Here is a 17020-nt window from a genome sequence, read left to right as displayed (position 1 = left end):
CCATTCTCATTATCAAACAAATAAAACAGAATATGAGACTTGAAGATCTAGATGAAATCTTTGGATCACAAACTGACTGGTTAATATCAGACTCAAGGCTGTCATATGAGGTACATACAGACAGCTGAGCCAGTTTGATTACATTTATAACCAATACAAATATGTACTGGCATCAAAGTAAAACTTATCTTTGCAAAAACAGGATGGAGAAATGGCAATCGTCACTGATGATGATGAAGCAACGACAAGCATAGCTGATGATGATAGATCTAAAATTCAACAATACCATTGGCAAACTGATATATTCAATAACATGGACATTGATGAGGTACATAAAAAATGATCACTTCAACTATTTCAGTCCACACTGAAAAAAATATATTTTATTATAAATCGCATTACTCAGAAACTGAGACTGCTGCTAATATATTTACAGGTGCAGCATGAAAATCAAGATGACCAACCAACAATGGGAGAAAATGACTTGAGGATCATAGCAGTAGAACCAACAAGTTCAGATATTACATCAACAGTAACAGATGATAATGAACATGTAAATGGCAGCCAGGAACTGACAAAGGAAGAGATTGAAGAATTCATAAAAAATGAGCAGGTTGCAGCATCTGAAGGCAACAATGCACCAATCAACAGCAAGTACACCCCACAGCTATCGATGTAATTTAAAAGTAGGGATGATGCTCACCATTTCTTCAACTTCTATGCGTTCCTAGCTGGATTTCAAGTTACCATAACACATACAACAAGAACTCAAAGTAAGAAGAGAAATAATGAGGTAGTCAAAGTAACAATGAGATGCACTCGTCAAGGAAAAGAAAAGGAACCAAAGTGTTTAGAGCAAAAAGAAGCTGAAGTAGACAAGGATGTTGGAAAGAAACCGGTAAGAAGAAGGAAAACAAATGTTCAGCAAAAGTCAAATTGTCCTTGTGTTATGATGGTGAAAGAAGAAGGAGCTGTATGGAAGGTTAAAACTCTTGATTTAGAGCATAATCATGAGCTATGCCCTGGAGACAGGGATCGGCTATTTTCTGGTCACAAGTATATGACAGAAATGGAAAAAGGACTTATCAAGACTCTGAACGATAACAATATCCCGACTAGGAAGATGGTTTCTATTCTATCGTATCTTAGAGGGGGGCTTACAGCTATACTGATGAAAAAGAAAGATATCAGCAACTACAGGACAAGGCTGAATAGAGAAGTTAGAGGATCAGATATGACACAAGTACTGGATTATTTCAGAAAGAAACAAACTGAGGATCCGTCTTTCTTTTACAAGTTTGATTTAGATGAGGACAAGAGAGTAAGAAACTTGTTCTAGACAGACTGTTCTTCTATGAGATATTATGCAAATTATGGAGAATGTGTAAGTTTTGACATGACATATATGACCAACCGATACAACTTACCTTTTGCACCATTTGTTGGAATCACCGGACATGGGCAAAGTTGCCTTTTCAGATGTGCTTTCCTACATGATGAGACAGTGGACACTTTTAAGTGGGTATTTCAAACTTTCCTTCAAGCAATGGCAGGAAAACACCCTCAAACAATCATCACAGACCAAGACATGGCGATGAAATCAGCAATAGAGCAAGTCTTCATAAACACAAAGCACAGAAATTGCTTGTTCCACATAAAGACCAAATGCTACAATAAGAATGTCAAGGTCTTTGCAGCAAACAAAGGACTATATGAAGACTTCGAAGATATAGTGAACAATAGTCTAACGGTGGAAGAATTTGAGCGACTTTGGAAGAGAATGATTGAGGAAAGAAACCTTCAAGGGAATAACTACTTTTCCAAGATGTGGGAAATAAGGAAAAGGTTTATCCCGGTCTACTACAAAAATGATTTTTTCCCTTTCATACAGACCACATCCAGGAGTGAGGCAACAAATGCGAGGTTCAAAGACAATGTAGGGCCAACCTATAGTATCATCAGCTTTCTAAAAGAGTACAATCGGATTGTTCATACCATAAATCGAGCAGAAAGGCTAGAGGACAGCTATAGCAAGCAGAAAAGGCCAAAGGAATTTATATTCGGCTATAGAATAGAGCAGCAGGCACAATAGCTATACAACAGAAACATATTCAAAAAGTTTCAGCTACAACTGAAGGCAACATCAAGGCTGAACTACAGGGAAACTGAAGATGGAAAAACATTTGAGGTGTGGCAAAAAAGTAACCAGATTCAGGAGGTTCATAGGTTCAGGAGATATACAGTAAACACTGAACTAACACAAGGAGAAGAAGAATTTACCTGCATATGTGCAAAATTCAGTAAAGATGGCATACTCTGCTCTCATATCCTGAAAATAGTCATTAAAAAGGAAATCAGCACAATTCCAGACAAATACTTCTTAGACAGGTGGAGAAAAAAGGATATGAAGGTACATGTTGAAAGACAAGAAGAAGAAACACTTGAAACAAGCTCATTGTTGAGATTCAACATATTATCCAGGAGATCAACAATACTAAATTCAAAAGGATCAAAAAATGAAAAAGCCATGGAATACCTTATGGCAGAATTCGACAAGATGGAAATCAATTTAGATAGAATGCTATGTGCTCAGCAAACAGGTGAAGCACAAAATGACCAGCAAGGAAATGAAGAAGGACAAACTATAGCAACACAAGCTGGAGATCCACAGACTAAAATAGATGATCCAGAAAGAATTCAGAGAAAGAGAAGTGAAGGGTCGAGATGGCGACTAGAGGGGGGGTGAATAGTCTTTTCTAAAACTTAAATGCGTCGGCTAACCGATACAAATGCGGAATTAAAACTATCGGTCTAGCCAAGACTATACCCCACTATATATGTTCACTAGCACCTTGCAAAGATAACAATTATGCAACAAAGGTGCCGGGCTAGTTAGAGCTCTCCTAAACAATTCTAGGAGCAAGGTTACACAAACCTATGCCACTAGTACTTTTAAGCAACAAGGGAGCTCCTACACATGCTAGTAAGCAAAAGCACAAAGCTAACTAAGCTTACTAGCAATGCTCAATAACAAGGCAACCAATGCCTAATTAGAGAGCGCAAATACTTAGCTACACAAACTAAGCAATGTGACTAACAAGGTTACTAAAACCAAATTAGCCACGCAAAGGAGCTACTTCTATGCTACACAAGCAATAAGGTAATTAGCAAGCTACACAAGCTATCTAATTACAAGAGCAACTACACAAGCTTAATATGTATAAAAGTAATTGCAAGCTTGTGTAATGGGGATGCAAACCAACGGGAAGAACGAGGTTGACACGATGATTTTTCTCCCAAGGTTCACGTGTTTGCCAACACACTAGTCCCCGTTGTGTCGACCGCTCACTTGGTGGTTCGGCGGCTAATTAGCATCACCCGCTAAGCCCGCACGTCGGGCGCCGCAAGAACCTACCCCTTAAGTGAGGGTAGCCCAATGACACGCTTTACTAGAGTTGCTCTTCGTGGCTCCCGCGGGGCGAGCACAATGCCCCTCACAAGCACTTCTTCGGAGCGCCGCACAAGCTTCTTGCGCGCTTCGACGGAGACCACCACCAAGCTGTCTAGGAGGTGGCAACCTCCAAGAGTGACAAGCACTACCGGCTTGCAACTCGATCACCTAGTGCCACTCGATGCAACCTTACGATGCAATCGCACTAGAATCGCTCACTCACACAATCGAATGATCACTATCAAGTATATGTGTGATGGAGGGCTCCCAAGCACTCACAAGCATGGACACTAAGTCCCTTGAGGTGCTCAGCGCCAGCCATGGCCGAAGGCCACTTCTATTTATAGCCCCAAGGGCTAAACTAGCCGTTACCCCTTCACTGGGCAACGGTCGGGCCGACTGGATGCTCCGGTCGTGTTGACCGGACGCTGGACCTCAGCGTCCGGTCGCCCACAGACGGCCACATGTCCTGGTTTCAACGGTCACTTGACTTGACCGGACGCAGCAGCTTTCAACTGACCGGACGCTGAACTCTCAGCGTCCGGTCATTTCCAATAAGCTCCCAAGCTCGACCGGACGCGTCCGGTCACACTTGATCGGACGCATCCAGCGTCCGGTCACACTCCAGCTTCTGCGTCATCGTACGTCAGCCTGACCGGACGCAGCCTGCCAGCATCCGGTGCATTCAGATCCAGCGTCCGGTCAGTTGACCGACGCCAGCATCTTTGCGACCAACTCGTTTTCACTTCTAACTTCTTCACCCTTGCTCCAATGAGCTAACCACCAAGAATTTGTATCCGGCGCAATAGAAAATAGGCCTTCCATTTTCCCAAAAGCGCCGAATCCTTTGTAAATGTGCAAACACCACCCCCTTTGTAAATGTGCCAACACCACCAAGTGTACACCACCATGTGTATGTGTGTTAGCATTTTCACAATCATTTCCCAAAGGATGTTAGCCACTTATCTTGCCACGCCACTCGATCCTAGCGACAATGCAAAGTTAGATCACTCGAGTGACACTAGATGACCGATATGCAAACAAGTTTGTCCCTCTTGATAGTACGGCCATCTATCCTAAACCCGGTTATAAACTTCTCTACACACCTATGACTGGTGAAATGAAATGCCCCTAGGTTATACTTTTGCCTTGCGCATTCCATTCCATCTCCTCCAATGTTGATGCAACACATGCACCAACACGATCAATAATGATATGATCCACTTCATATCATCACATGATCATATTGGTTCATTGATCTTGACTCTACTTGCTCTTCACCGTTGCCATCATCCATCGGCGCCAAGTCTTGCTCAAGCTTCACCGCCACGCGATCCATCACTCCAAAGCCTTTGACTTGCCCTTCACGCTTGCAACCGGTCCATCAAGCCAAGTCTTGTCTTGATCTTCTCCACCTTGATCACATGACTCAATGTCATGTCTCATGTGCAATTAAGCTCCTTCATCATCACATGTGTGAGCTTTGTAACATCTCCAAGCCATTTTCACCTTCATGGCATATGTTGCTCATACACATGTACCTATGGACTAATCACCTGTGTATCTCACATAAACACAATTAGTCCACCTAAGTTGTCACTCAATTACCAAAACCAAACAAGGACCTTTCAGGAAGGCCACCTAAACCTGTCAGAATGAAGACACATATAGAAGAAATAAAGAAGAAACTGGTGGCAGCAGAAAAGAAGAAAAAGAAGAAAACAAATGACACAGACAGTGCAGGTATAAAATTTAAGGACATACAAATAGAATTTGAATCCAAATGCAAGAATTCTTATTTATGTGAACTAATAATGTTTTGTAGGCTCCCCGGTGAAGCAAAAAAGAAAGAAGAGGAAGGAAACATCAAATGGTAGCACTGATCCTGAAGCCACACCACACTAAGGACACGGTGATCAAAGACATGCAGCATTTCACAATGATCAGCAGATAGAAGCAAAATTTAAGTAGCCAACATATTTATGTAATTTATGTAATGAGCATGATGTTACAGACATTAAATTAAATTATGCTTACATCTAAAATTACATATGCTAAGAAACTACAATTGCAGTGCCCAATATCTGCAATTTATATTATCGGTGATTGCAATTGTGAAACTCCAATTTATATTATCGGTGATTGCAATTGTGAAACTCCAAGTAGTACAGACATTAAATTAAATCGGTGGTTGCCAATAATTGACAATTCATAAATTTTCAAATTTCCTTCAACTGTAGCACAACAAAACAACTAAAGATGATTTCTATCCTATCATTGTCATGGTCTGAACAAGCCTAATATACTGAACACACCAAAATGTTGTTGTTTTAGCTTCAAGCAGAACAGAAAAGAAAAATCCCTGCGCTGTTCGCACCCAATTAGAATCTTCATCAGAAAACACTTATGAATGTTATCTTAGAAAATACAGAATATCAAACACAGTCGATAGTTGACAGGATGCTCATATTTATTTAGAAGAATAATTGAACTTGATGACATCATACACTGTTGGGAGTTGGCTGCTTGTCATGAATATAGATAAAGTATTATCCATTCTCCTCCATTAACCACACACACAAAATTTGAGGAACAAATATATAGATTGGATGTAGTAAGCACCTACAAATTTGAGGGACAACCGAAGTGCCTGTCACCTCTATCTCTTCAGCTCGGTTTTTTTTTCAGATGGGAGCAAGTACATTCTCCTGCATGCAACCAACATAGTAACTAGTGAATTAGTCTCACCACAAGAGATTACACAAATTTTAAATGACAATTTGATGAAAACTTTCCAGATTTACTTAGCCTACACTTATTCAGACATACTTGCATAATATATAGATCAACTAGCACAAAAATGACAAAATCACTGACAGATGAACAAGCACTGCATGCAAAACGAGATCTACAGACAGCACCAAAAATAGCTCAAAAAAAGTAAAGTTAGCAAGTGGGCCTAACCAACACACGAGACCCCACCATTCCACTAACATGAAAAATAAAAAAGGCAACAAACAAAAGCAACCACTACAATAGATCTGCAGATATAATCATAAAGTACTACCTACAAAATGCAGCTGCTAAACACATCAGAGCTAGCAAATACATCTACAAAAATGCCAGCCTTAGCAAAATCGCAACCCCAAAAACTAGTAAACTTATATTACTGAGTGCTGACACAGGAAGTAGTGACCAAATAGCTAGTACAGGAAGTTCTGGGAACAAAAAAGGTACAGTCTTACATGATCTGCCTCCTTACTTGGCCAAAATAAGGTCCAATAGTTCAGCACCCTCACATAGTCTGCAAAAATAGAAGGTAAGACTTAGAGTTGGTTTTGTGTATAAAGACAAATGGTGACTGTGGTGACTTAAGACTTAATATTTAAGAGTTAGTCTGCAAAACAAAGAGATGGGGAACATCTATTTGAAATCACAGGATCATTTATGCCATTATTAGCTACATTTTAGAACAAGGAAGGTCCTAGGTGTGTGCTGGCACAATCACAATAAACAGAATACAATTTTTACTACAGAAAAACAAAGACAAATATTTTAAATGTGTTACACAAATCACAAAAACAATTTTTTTCTATGGAAGGACAAGGACAAAAATACGGTGTGTGCTAGCACAAATCACAATAAACAAAGGACAAGGAGGCAAATAGTTCAACGCCAGCATATTGCATACGCTCAGAATTACAATTGCGGTGCCCGATACTTGCAATTTCCATTATAGCTTATTGCAATTTACTACTTATAAATGTGCAATCAATAAATGGATACTAAACATAGGTTTCTTGTATAGTATAATAGAGTTAAAAGATGTGAGTTCATGATATTCTACTACAACAGCCACAAGATAGCCTAGCTATCCAAAACCATCAGCTACTAGTTTGAGGTTCAATTAGCTGAAGCCAGCATGCTAAACTATCAAATGACTTTATCGGGTAATTATGATGTCAAAAGAAATACAAATGTATTAGCAACCATCAGACAATCAAGTACACAAGTAGGAAATTAACATTAGGAGAATAGGTTAGCACATTAAACTGAGATAACAGAAATACAATGAGTGTATCGTACCGCCTTAGCCACCTTGTATTCGTTAACAGCCTTGTGAGAAGTGTAGGAGAACTTGGTGTTAGGGCCCAATTCAGAGACAATAAAATGGCTATAAAAGTAGAACAAAGTTTGTCAGAAAAATATTCAATACAAAATCTGAAACTGAAATTACCATTAGTAGCAGGCAAAGGACTTAATAGTTGGTGTCGAACCACTTGGTCATCTCCATAGCAGGGATAGTGGCATTGCCCCTAGCCATGGAGAAGTAGGTGTCAAACCCAATCTCTCCTCTAGTCCATGAGTAGCGCTCTGGGACAGCGCCGAGCATGGCGGTGTGTGTTGACACAAATCACAATTAACAGATTTCAAGATGTGTTAGCACAAACAAGTCACAAGAGATAATTTGGAGCACACAATAACAGAGAAAGCACACACTAACCGGATCAGACATCATCTTTAGAAGAACAAGAGGGACCTCCACAAATCTCAAGCTTGTCCTTGTCTTCGCTATCAAAGGTTACTACACTGACACATAGTGGACAAAAATAACAAACAAACAAAGAAGAACATAAACTTTGAATAATGGTTCAAAAAACAGTTAACATCAAGCATCCAAACAAACCATCCAACCAAATATTATCATCCACTTTAGTTTAGCCTCTTGACTGTAGATTAATATTTACAACCATTTCAGCACCAACTATTCTCATTAACGTAGCTGCTTCTTTACAAAGTACCATGCCCTCATAGCATGAACCTACACACTACATGACAGGAACCTAAACACAAGATCCAAACACAACACGTAGGTCATGCTCTCTTATAGTACTGTTCGTAGACCTGAGAAAAAAATATTAGAAACAAAAATCAATTGAGTACATGATGGAACAATACACAAATTGACATTGCAACTAGTACTACCTCAGCATCATATTTCATCACTTTAGATCGACCATCTTCAGAACTATTGTATTAATTGAAAATCATGTCATTGATGTACTTGATACGAAGATGCCCAATATTAGCTTCACAAAACTTGTCCATCAAATAGACATTTAGCTCCCAAAGCTCTAGATTCTTCATCGCAAAGATACCACTATCATTGCTAAAGCTGAAACAAAGATATGAAAAAAGACAAGACAGAATATTATAACCACCACACAAAATGATATGATCTAAAAAAACTGTACACTACCTACTTCTCAGTCTGCTGAGGTACATCTACATAGATTACTTCATATCCATGGAACCCAAAGTCAATTTGAACAACTTCACTCCAGACTGTGGTCAAGTTTGGTATCTAAAAGCAGGTAGACGAAATAATTAGAGTGCAGATATATATTTTTTCTTATTTGAACAAAATTTCACATTGCATTCAAACAAAATGATGTGAATCCATGTGCTGCTGCCACTTACAAATTCATCACGGACAGCTTTATGGAAATGTGAGTCTGCTCCAAAATGTAGAGTACAGGAATCCAAGATTACAATCAATCTTCGAGTGATATACACAACAACCACATACCACCGATCATGGAAGAGAATTGGAAAATAAAGCTGACAAAATAACCCAAAATGAAAAGGAAGGGATTATTAGCACAACTGCAATGCACACAACATATGTGCTAAAGCTTAAAAAAAATTAAAAGAATGTGTTACTCACATATTGGCTGTTTGCTAATGACCTTGCACGACTAGCACCCTTAAAGCATTTCACTGCATTATCATATAACTCCTTCTCCTTGCTATCATTAGGACCAGTGATTTCCAATAAAATAGTCCTACAAAAATAGATTGGTCAATATTATTTTATTTGATATAGTTACCACATGTAATTGAGAAAAAAAAGAGAAACAAATGACACTTACACCAACTTTAGAGAAGAAATAATGCTTGTAAGAATTCTTAGGGTGTTTCCTATGGAATAACAATCTGCACAAAGCATTCACTACAAAGTAATGGACCTTTCCTTGAGGCTTAAGAGAACTTGCAAGTGCACTTAATTTTATAACCACTTGCCCATAATCGATTACTGCAAGACTGAGACAAATGAAAACAATTCATAATTACTTGATTCAAGTCTACTCAAGAGTGGTGAAAACGGTAAGGACGTTGTAAACATTTAAAACTTACTTGGAATGTTTAGTTTCTGCCATCTTCAAAACAACCTCATATATGTCAGTTTCAAGTCTGGAGACTGTTATCTTCGAATGAGGCATCATATAAGGGCTCAACTTGTATTTGCTTGGGATCACTGTCCTCCTAGGATGATGAACAACTAACTTTGCACTAGAAGAGTACCAAGGACCTTGGTTTGAAAAGGACTCAGAGTTGTCTGATAAACCATTGCTTCCCATACTTTTTGCAGAAATAGAAGTCCCACTTCGATGGGATGGAAGAGGTGTAGGTGTCTGCAAAATCAAGAAAAAACATAAAGTTGTTCGAAAATCATAAACTAAAAATTGACATAATAGGTACCTCTATTATGTCTGATTTAAAATTGACATAATAGAGGTATAAAGAATGGGACAATAGAAATGCTTCTATTGCCTTCATTGTCTATATATACACCACTAGTACCGCTAAGGTACACTAGAGTATCGATACTATATGACTGAGAGCACTTGTACTAGCTATTACATGACTGAGAGCAGCCCCAACTACTAACAAATTGTTCCAAATTGATAAAACTACAAATCCCATTTTACAATGTCAATGTGTACTCCAGACTGAGAGTATCGATACTATATGACTGAGAGCACTTGTACTAGCTATTACATGACTGAGAGCAGCCCCAACTACTAACAAATTGTTCCAAATTGATAAAACTACAAATCCCATTTTACAATGTCAATGTGTACTCCAGAAGGGCTGATTGCAGCTAGAGGAACAAGAGCAATTGATTCTTTAGGAGTCTCAGTAAAAGGTAAAGACTCCATTCGCACAAGGTCCTAATCAAGAAAAACTACAATATTAGTTACAGAAAAGAGGTCACAAGATATGTCACAATACAAAATTGATCCAATCTAATAAACAAGCTTACAGTTTCAACATTGTCATTTCTTTCGGTCTGAATAGTTTCCTGATTGCTCACATTACCGCCTCCACCAAATGGATTAGACCTCATCCGGTCAACAAACGTCCAACCATCTAATGCAGGGCAAAATTGGAAGTAGAAGCTGCTCTCGGATTGAACCTATCAAAGAGTGAAAGTAACTCAAGTGTTAGTACAATAAGACAAGTTACAAGAAACTCTTTTTTTGTTCTATGACTTCAAACAAAAAAAACACAGAAAATACAAAACTCACATTTAGTTGGACATTCTGATGTGTAGTTGGAGCTTTAGAAGGTAGCACTCGGGCTTCTCTTTGAAGATTATCATCTGAAGTACAAGCTGTACCAGATACTAGACCGATAGGACGCCTCAGTTTAGGATCTTCAACATAATTTCCTAAATCATCCTCATCATCAAACATTCTAAAAGATGGCATGCTAGGACTATTAAAGTAGGGACCATTATTCTTCATACAAGATTTCTGAACAGGTGCTTTCCCTACTTTATCAAATACTAAATTGGTAAAGAAGGTTCAAACTTACAGGTGACAAAGAACAGATATTGCACATGTCAAATACCATAATTGCAGTATTTCAAATCTTCGATTTACTGCTAACAAATGTGCAATCTAGAAATAGGTACTAACCAGTACAATCTAAAGCAGGAGTTGTATTTTTAGCCAGTTGAGTTTCTTTTGAATGGCAGGGAATTGTTTTTGGGTCTGAAACATGCAAATTAGGACTAGAAGCATTTTGGACATTCTTCACTGCACAAAGACCTTGATCACTCTGATTCAGAGAACCAATAGGATTCCTTCTACTAGACGCATCTCCTGCACAGAGACCATGCTCAAACATGTGTCTTGTTTGTATCATAGATTTTGTTAAACATTTTTTCATCAGTAGGACAAACCTGGAGTGTTCTCAATCGTATCGGTCGAGGGTCTAGCAGCTCCACTAGTTCTTTCACCTACCTGAACAATGGCAATTTAGTTAGCTCCAACAAAAAACAAAAAATACTTGAACTGAAATAAAATTGAACTGAAATAAACTGAATGTGATCTGAACTAAACCAGACGCAAATACACACAAAAAAGATCCAAGCAATAATCCAGTAAACCAATGTGATCTAAACTAAACCTAGTGCTTTACATACTAAACTGAAATAAAATCGAACACTGATGGATAGAGGCGATACACAGCCTTATGGTATTCAAAAATAGAGCTAAAAATAAAAATTTGTGAGGTGCACACACAGAAAAAAAACAGCAAAACACAGAAACTCACTTTTAGTTCAAGCTTCTGATGTTTGGTTCTAGCTTTAGAAGCTAATATTTGGGCTTCTTCAACAAGTACAGCATTATCCTTTGTACCTCCAATTCCAGCATGATCTAGTACACTTGCCTAAAATTCACAAATACATATTATTTACTGCTAATAATAATATGCAGTAGCAAGAACCCTTCAACTTTGTCACAATACATATTATCTACAAAAGGAAAATGAATAAGATGTAGAAACATTGACCTCAACATAATCATCTTTTCTGCAACTGAGAGGGGATTTTCCAAGACCTTGAGATAGTCCTATATCGAGTCCTAGAAGCTACACTATCAGGAGTGGAAGTTTGTGACGCATAGTTTTTTCTCTTCCTCTTCCTTCTACCTGAATCTGCACCTCAAAAATATTCATAAGAGTATGAACAAGAGATACAAAGTTAACTCAATGCTGAAAAAATGCTACAAAAAACACTTTATGTACCTTGAGCTGATGAGTTATTGGAAGAAATAATTACAGTTGCCTGAGAAACACCACAATTGTCACTACCAAAAACATTGTATGCACTATCTGAATCAATTTTTTCAGTCACACAAACTTCTTCATCATTATTTTTAGTAGCAGCAGCCATTGTCGGATCAACAACTTCCACATTAGATACACCAGCAGCAGGCAATGTGGTATCCAAAACATCTTCCACAATGGTATGAGTTGAAGCAGCAGGCATTGGGGCTTCAAATTCATGAGCCATTGCATCATCATCTTTGTGACTAACATTGGCTGGAGAAGGGATTCCGGCAACAGAATTCTCAGGCAGTGGATCGTCATCAACTACACGACCATGATGGTTTTTCATGTACTGGAACATTGAGATGACAAGTTTATCAGGGCTCCTGAAACCATGTGCTGTGTGATGTTCTTGGAAAATGCCACACAAAGCTTCATTGTCCTGTCATGTCAAATTAATAGTAATTTAAAATGGCAAAAATTGCGGATTCTGCATATTAAAATAGCAATGAACTAAACCACACAAATATTAAACTAAATGAAATACTCATGAACATATTGAACAAGGCACCTACTTGTTCATCAAATAATCTACAATCAGTATACAGAGAATCCCTAAAAGAAGCATAAGCATCAACCGGTAACAAAGATTCAGCATAACAAGTTTCCTCAATAGATTTGACCTACACAAAAAATTACAGTTAGTCAGTCAGTAATCTAAACAAGAACAAAACAAACATGACAACACTTATAAAACCTCAAACCAAGACTTACCGGGACGCTTTCCATACTTCTCACCAGACACATGATCATAAGAAGCATATTTGTTAATCATCGAGCCCTTCCAACAGAGGATCCTTGGCAGATTTGGGGGGCTCATTACGTTTTCCAAAGTTGACAAAATCAAGATAATAAGCCTACAAAAGATTTCAAAGACATCACTAAATAGGGTACATATCCAAGACAAACAATAGAATACAGAAACACTTACATCAGAAAATCTGTAGCCACCAATAGTGCTTCTATTCTTCTTTCTGTAGTTTGAAATCGAAGCAAACAGCCAATCAAACACAAACTTGGACCAATCCCATTCTTTCACCTTAGATACACCAATCAAAGCACCAAGGTACTGCGGCTGGGAAGAGTACTAGAGTTTACACACAGAAAAGTGGACAAAGCAACAACCATAAAGTACCGAAACACATCATCATCTGACAAAGTGTCACCTAACAACTTCTCGCCAAAGGTCTTGATCAGAGGCAAGAAGCCTCATCGATTTCAGAAAGAAACTTGGTCTTTGCAGAGTCATTATGATTTTCCCTAATGTCTTCACCACCTATTGGAAGGCCTAAGAAAAGATGAACTGCCTATGCAGAAAATGGGATCACTTTCCCTCCAACAACTATGTCATAGCAATTCAAATCAACTTGATCTGCTATCCACTACACAAAGCCTCTAGGTGCAGAACAACCATCATACTCCAGCAAGGTACCGAAACCGTGATCCCGAATAATCTTCTTCTTACGCTCATCCAATTTCACAATTATCTCTCCAAAATACTTACTATTGAACCTAGAGGATGCTCTCTCTGATGTACTTGCAGCAGCACTTGATTTCCCTTTACCCCTGCCTCTGATAGTTCTATTAATCTGAAAACCGATGCAAAAAAATAATATAAAAATTCCAGTTAAGCTACTGAATTTAGTAAACATGGTGACAAACAAAAAGAAGATTAGTTAGGTACTGAATTTACCTTTCCAGAACGCACCCGGACGCCAGACCGTCTTGATTTTCCTTTGTTGCCAACAAACTTAGAAAACTGTAAGAAAAATACTTGTTAATCTAAATATTTCTGATATTTGCTGTGCGGGATCATGTGGCATGTGTGCACAATTGATATTCTGACACCCCCTGGAACTCCCCGTGTTCAACTTTAGTATTTGGTATTAGTGCTTAATTTTCCTACTTGTTAATCAATGACAGACAAAATCAACTAATGCTTATGCCCCAAAAGAGTACTTTAAAACAACCTTCACTATGCGTTAGATTGAGCTAACTTTTGCTGATATAAAGCACATTTTTTAAAGAATGTGTTATGCATGTGTTTCATTAAGAGGGGAAACAACCCACAGAAGTATAGTACAAAAAACAGGAAACAGAACAGCACACGAAGTGCCTAGGATGACAAATTTTAGAACATACTCCAGATAAAGCTTCCTGCACATGCTTGAAAGTCTTCAGCATCTCAGCAGTATCAATATCATCATCTGTGGGATTTACGATCCTAAAAAAGGCAACAACATAGCCTTAAGTCCATATTATTATAATACACAAGTGCACAAACAAAACTAAATCAAGTGAACTTAGTACCTCGCCAACATTCATAGAATCAGAGTTGTTTTCTTCTTCAGACTTCATAGCAAAGTCATCCTCACTCTCACCATATCCAGAATCACCATCAGAAAGAAATAAATCATCATCCATGGCTACATAACATAACAAAAAAAATTGGTTAATGACCTCATTGCTAGCTGTAGCCAATAAAAGAAGAAGCAAAACAACTAGCTCGAAAAGTAATTGGACGCTTACAGAATAAATAAAAAAAATTGAGAGCCTTCTTGAAAAAATAACCTGAAACTCCAAGATCACTGGAATAACTAGAGCCAAATATATTATATATCATAGTTCAATATAATAATTACAAGCCAGCAATAGCTGGTATTCATAAAAAAAACCAATACTTATAATATCAACTAACCAAACTACAACTCACCATCATCACCATCGTTTACACTAGGATACCTATATCGGCACAGAGGGCACGACTTATCGCTACCAAGCCACTCAAAAATGCATATCTTGTGGAAGACATGCATACAAGGCAGCACCCTCAGTGTCTCCATGGCAGTCTCTAAAGCAGCTTCGTCATCGTCCTCTTTTCTGATATCTAAGACACCCAAGCAGATAGCACATACCTCGTCGTCTTTCAAAGGCAACTCTACTAAAATAGGTTCCCTTTCAACGTGAGGAGCTGACGATTGAATAACAGGGGGACATGAAGAGCTCCGCATGTGCCTGTCCATCTAAACTCAAACGATCAAAGATGAAAATATTAAATCAATGTGTTTCACTGGGAACCACAAATATTGCATCATCTATGTCAGACCGCAATGTTGTACAATAGAAATGAGATGCACTCCTTAAAAATATACTGTCTAGTCCCAAATAGTCCATCCAGAAGAATATTGATGCCCTAAAGCAAGAACAATTGCATACTCCAAGTTAACTAAAATTGCATGCTCCAAGAACAAATATTGCACATGTTACACACCGTAATTGCAGTAGTTGAAGTGTGCAATTTACTACTAATAAATGTGCAATCAAGAAAATGGTGCTTCTAAATAAAGTAATAGAATAAAATCATAGTTCAGTAGAATTCTAATGCAGTATATAATCAAACAGGCACTTTAAAAAGAAATGACAAAAAAAAGATACTGGATGATAAGCATCCTACCGAATCAGAAATGTAAAGTTGCTGAATTCATTCATGACTTTGATATCATGAATTACATTTACAATTGCTGAATTAACAGCCTATCATACTTCAATTCTTGGACCAAACACAGAAGTTCAAAAATCATGTCAATATCATAATTACTTGATAAAAAATCATGTCAATATGACTATAACAGTCCTCAATCACCTTAATTCAAGTCTCTTGTGAAATTGATAGAAATTGAAAAGGGACAACTGAAAACATACAAACATACAAGACACAGAAATGATAGGACTCGCTACAATATTATTACCTTGCTGACAGCCTTCAGTGGGTACCCTCCTCCAAGCCTTGGATCTCTGCAAGCTAGGGTTACTAGCCATCAACAAAAAATCAGGATGTCAACTAGCCATCAACAAGCTTGATGTACAACAATAAAACCAATCACAGATATAAAAGGTCACAAAAAAAAAGGATGACACATGATGTATACAAACCAGGGAAGAACAATAACTCATAAACAACACAAAAGAACTGAATCTGATTGAATCATGAGTTCAATAACTCATAAACATCAAACGAAACCCAACAACACAAAAGAACAATCCATCAAACCAAACCCTAATTAACAAGTTCACCAAAAAACGAGATCTACACAGAGCCCGCAAACCAAACCAAACCCTAACAAGGACTAATAGAACAAACCCTAGACGCATTCGAACCTCACCCACACAGAGCCCGCATCCGCTCATCGACAGACAACAACAAGCAATGCATCAAAACGAGATCTACAACAAGCAATGCATCAAAACGAGATCTACAAACACAACCCAAAGCTCATCGGAATGCAGACGAAGAAGCTTCGCCCCACCCACCGCCTGAGCGAGGCACCACAGCACTGTGGGAAGCGAAGCGCAAGGAAAGTGCCCCCACCCACAACTCCGCCCCACCCGTTTCCCTGCCGCGGACAACCTCCAACCCACCCGCCGCCTGCCAGCGCCACCGTACGATGCGGAGAGGATTCGGCTGCTCAACCTAATCCTCAACCACATCCGCTGCCGCAAACCGAATTGACAAACACAACCCAAAAAAAACCTAAACCCCCAAACCAAATCGGAACGGAATCCAAATCTTACCAACACAGAAACGGGATCGACTACGAACCTCAA

The 17020-nt window shown here is 38.5% G+C and overlaps 2 long non-coding RNA genes across 2 annotated transcripts; both read right to left on the bottom strand.

The window, feature by feature from the left end:
* Window positions 1-8744: 8744 nt before the first annotated feature.
* On the bottom strand, window positions 8745-9231 carry LOC136532754 (uncharacterized). The gene is made up of 3 exons (XR_010778303.1): window positions 9180-9231; window positions 8933-9073; window positions 8745-8816 (listed from the first exon to the last, which is right to left on the bottom strand). It is a non-coding gene; the product is annotated as an uncharacterized lncRNA (long non-coding RNA).
* Window positions 9232-11264: 2033 nt separating this feature from the next.
* Window positions 11265-11961, bottom strand: LOC136532752 (uncharacterized). Its single transcript, XR_010778302.1, has 3 exons — window positions 11858-11961; window positions 11484-11544; window positions 11265-11403 (listed from the first exon to the last, which is right to left on the bottom strand). It is a non-coding gene; the product is annotated as an uncharacterized lncRNA (long non-coding RNA).
* Window positions 11962-17020: the final 5059 nt, after the last annotated feature.

This window comes from Miscanthus floridulus, unplaced genomic scaffold, assembly GCF_019320115.1.
Source record: "Miscanthus floridulus cultivar M001 unplaced genomic scaffold, ASM1932011v1 fs_698_5_6, whole genome shotgun sequence".
NCBI lineage: Eukaryota > Viridiplantae > Streptophyta > Magnoliopsida > Poales > Poaceae > Miscanthus > Miscanthus floridulus.
The sequence above is the reverse complement of the archived record's forward strand: the minus strand, read 5'-3'. Positions and strand labels throughout refer to the sequence as shown.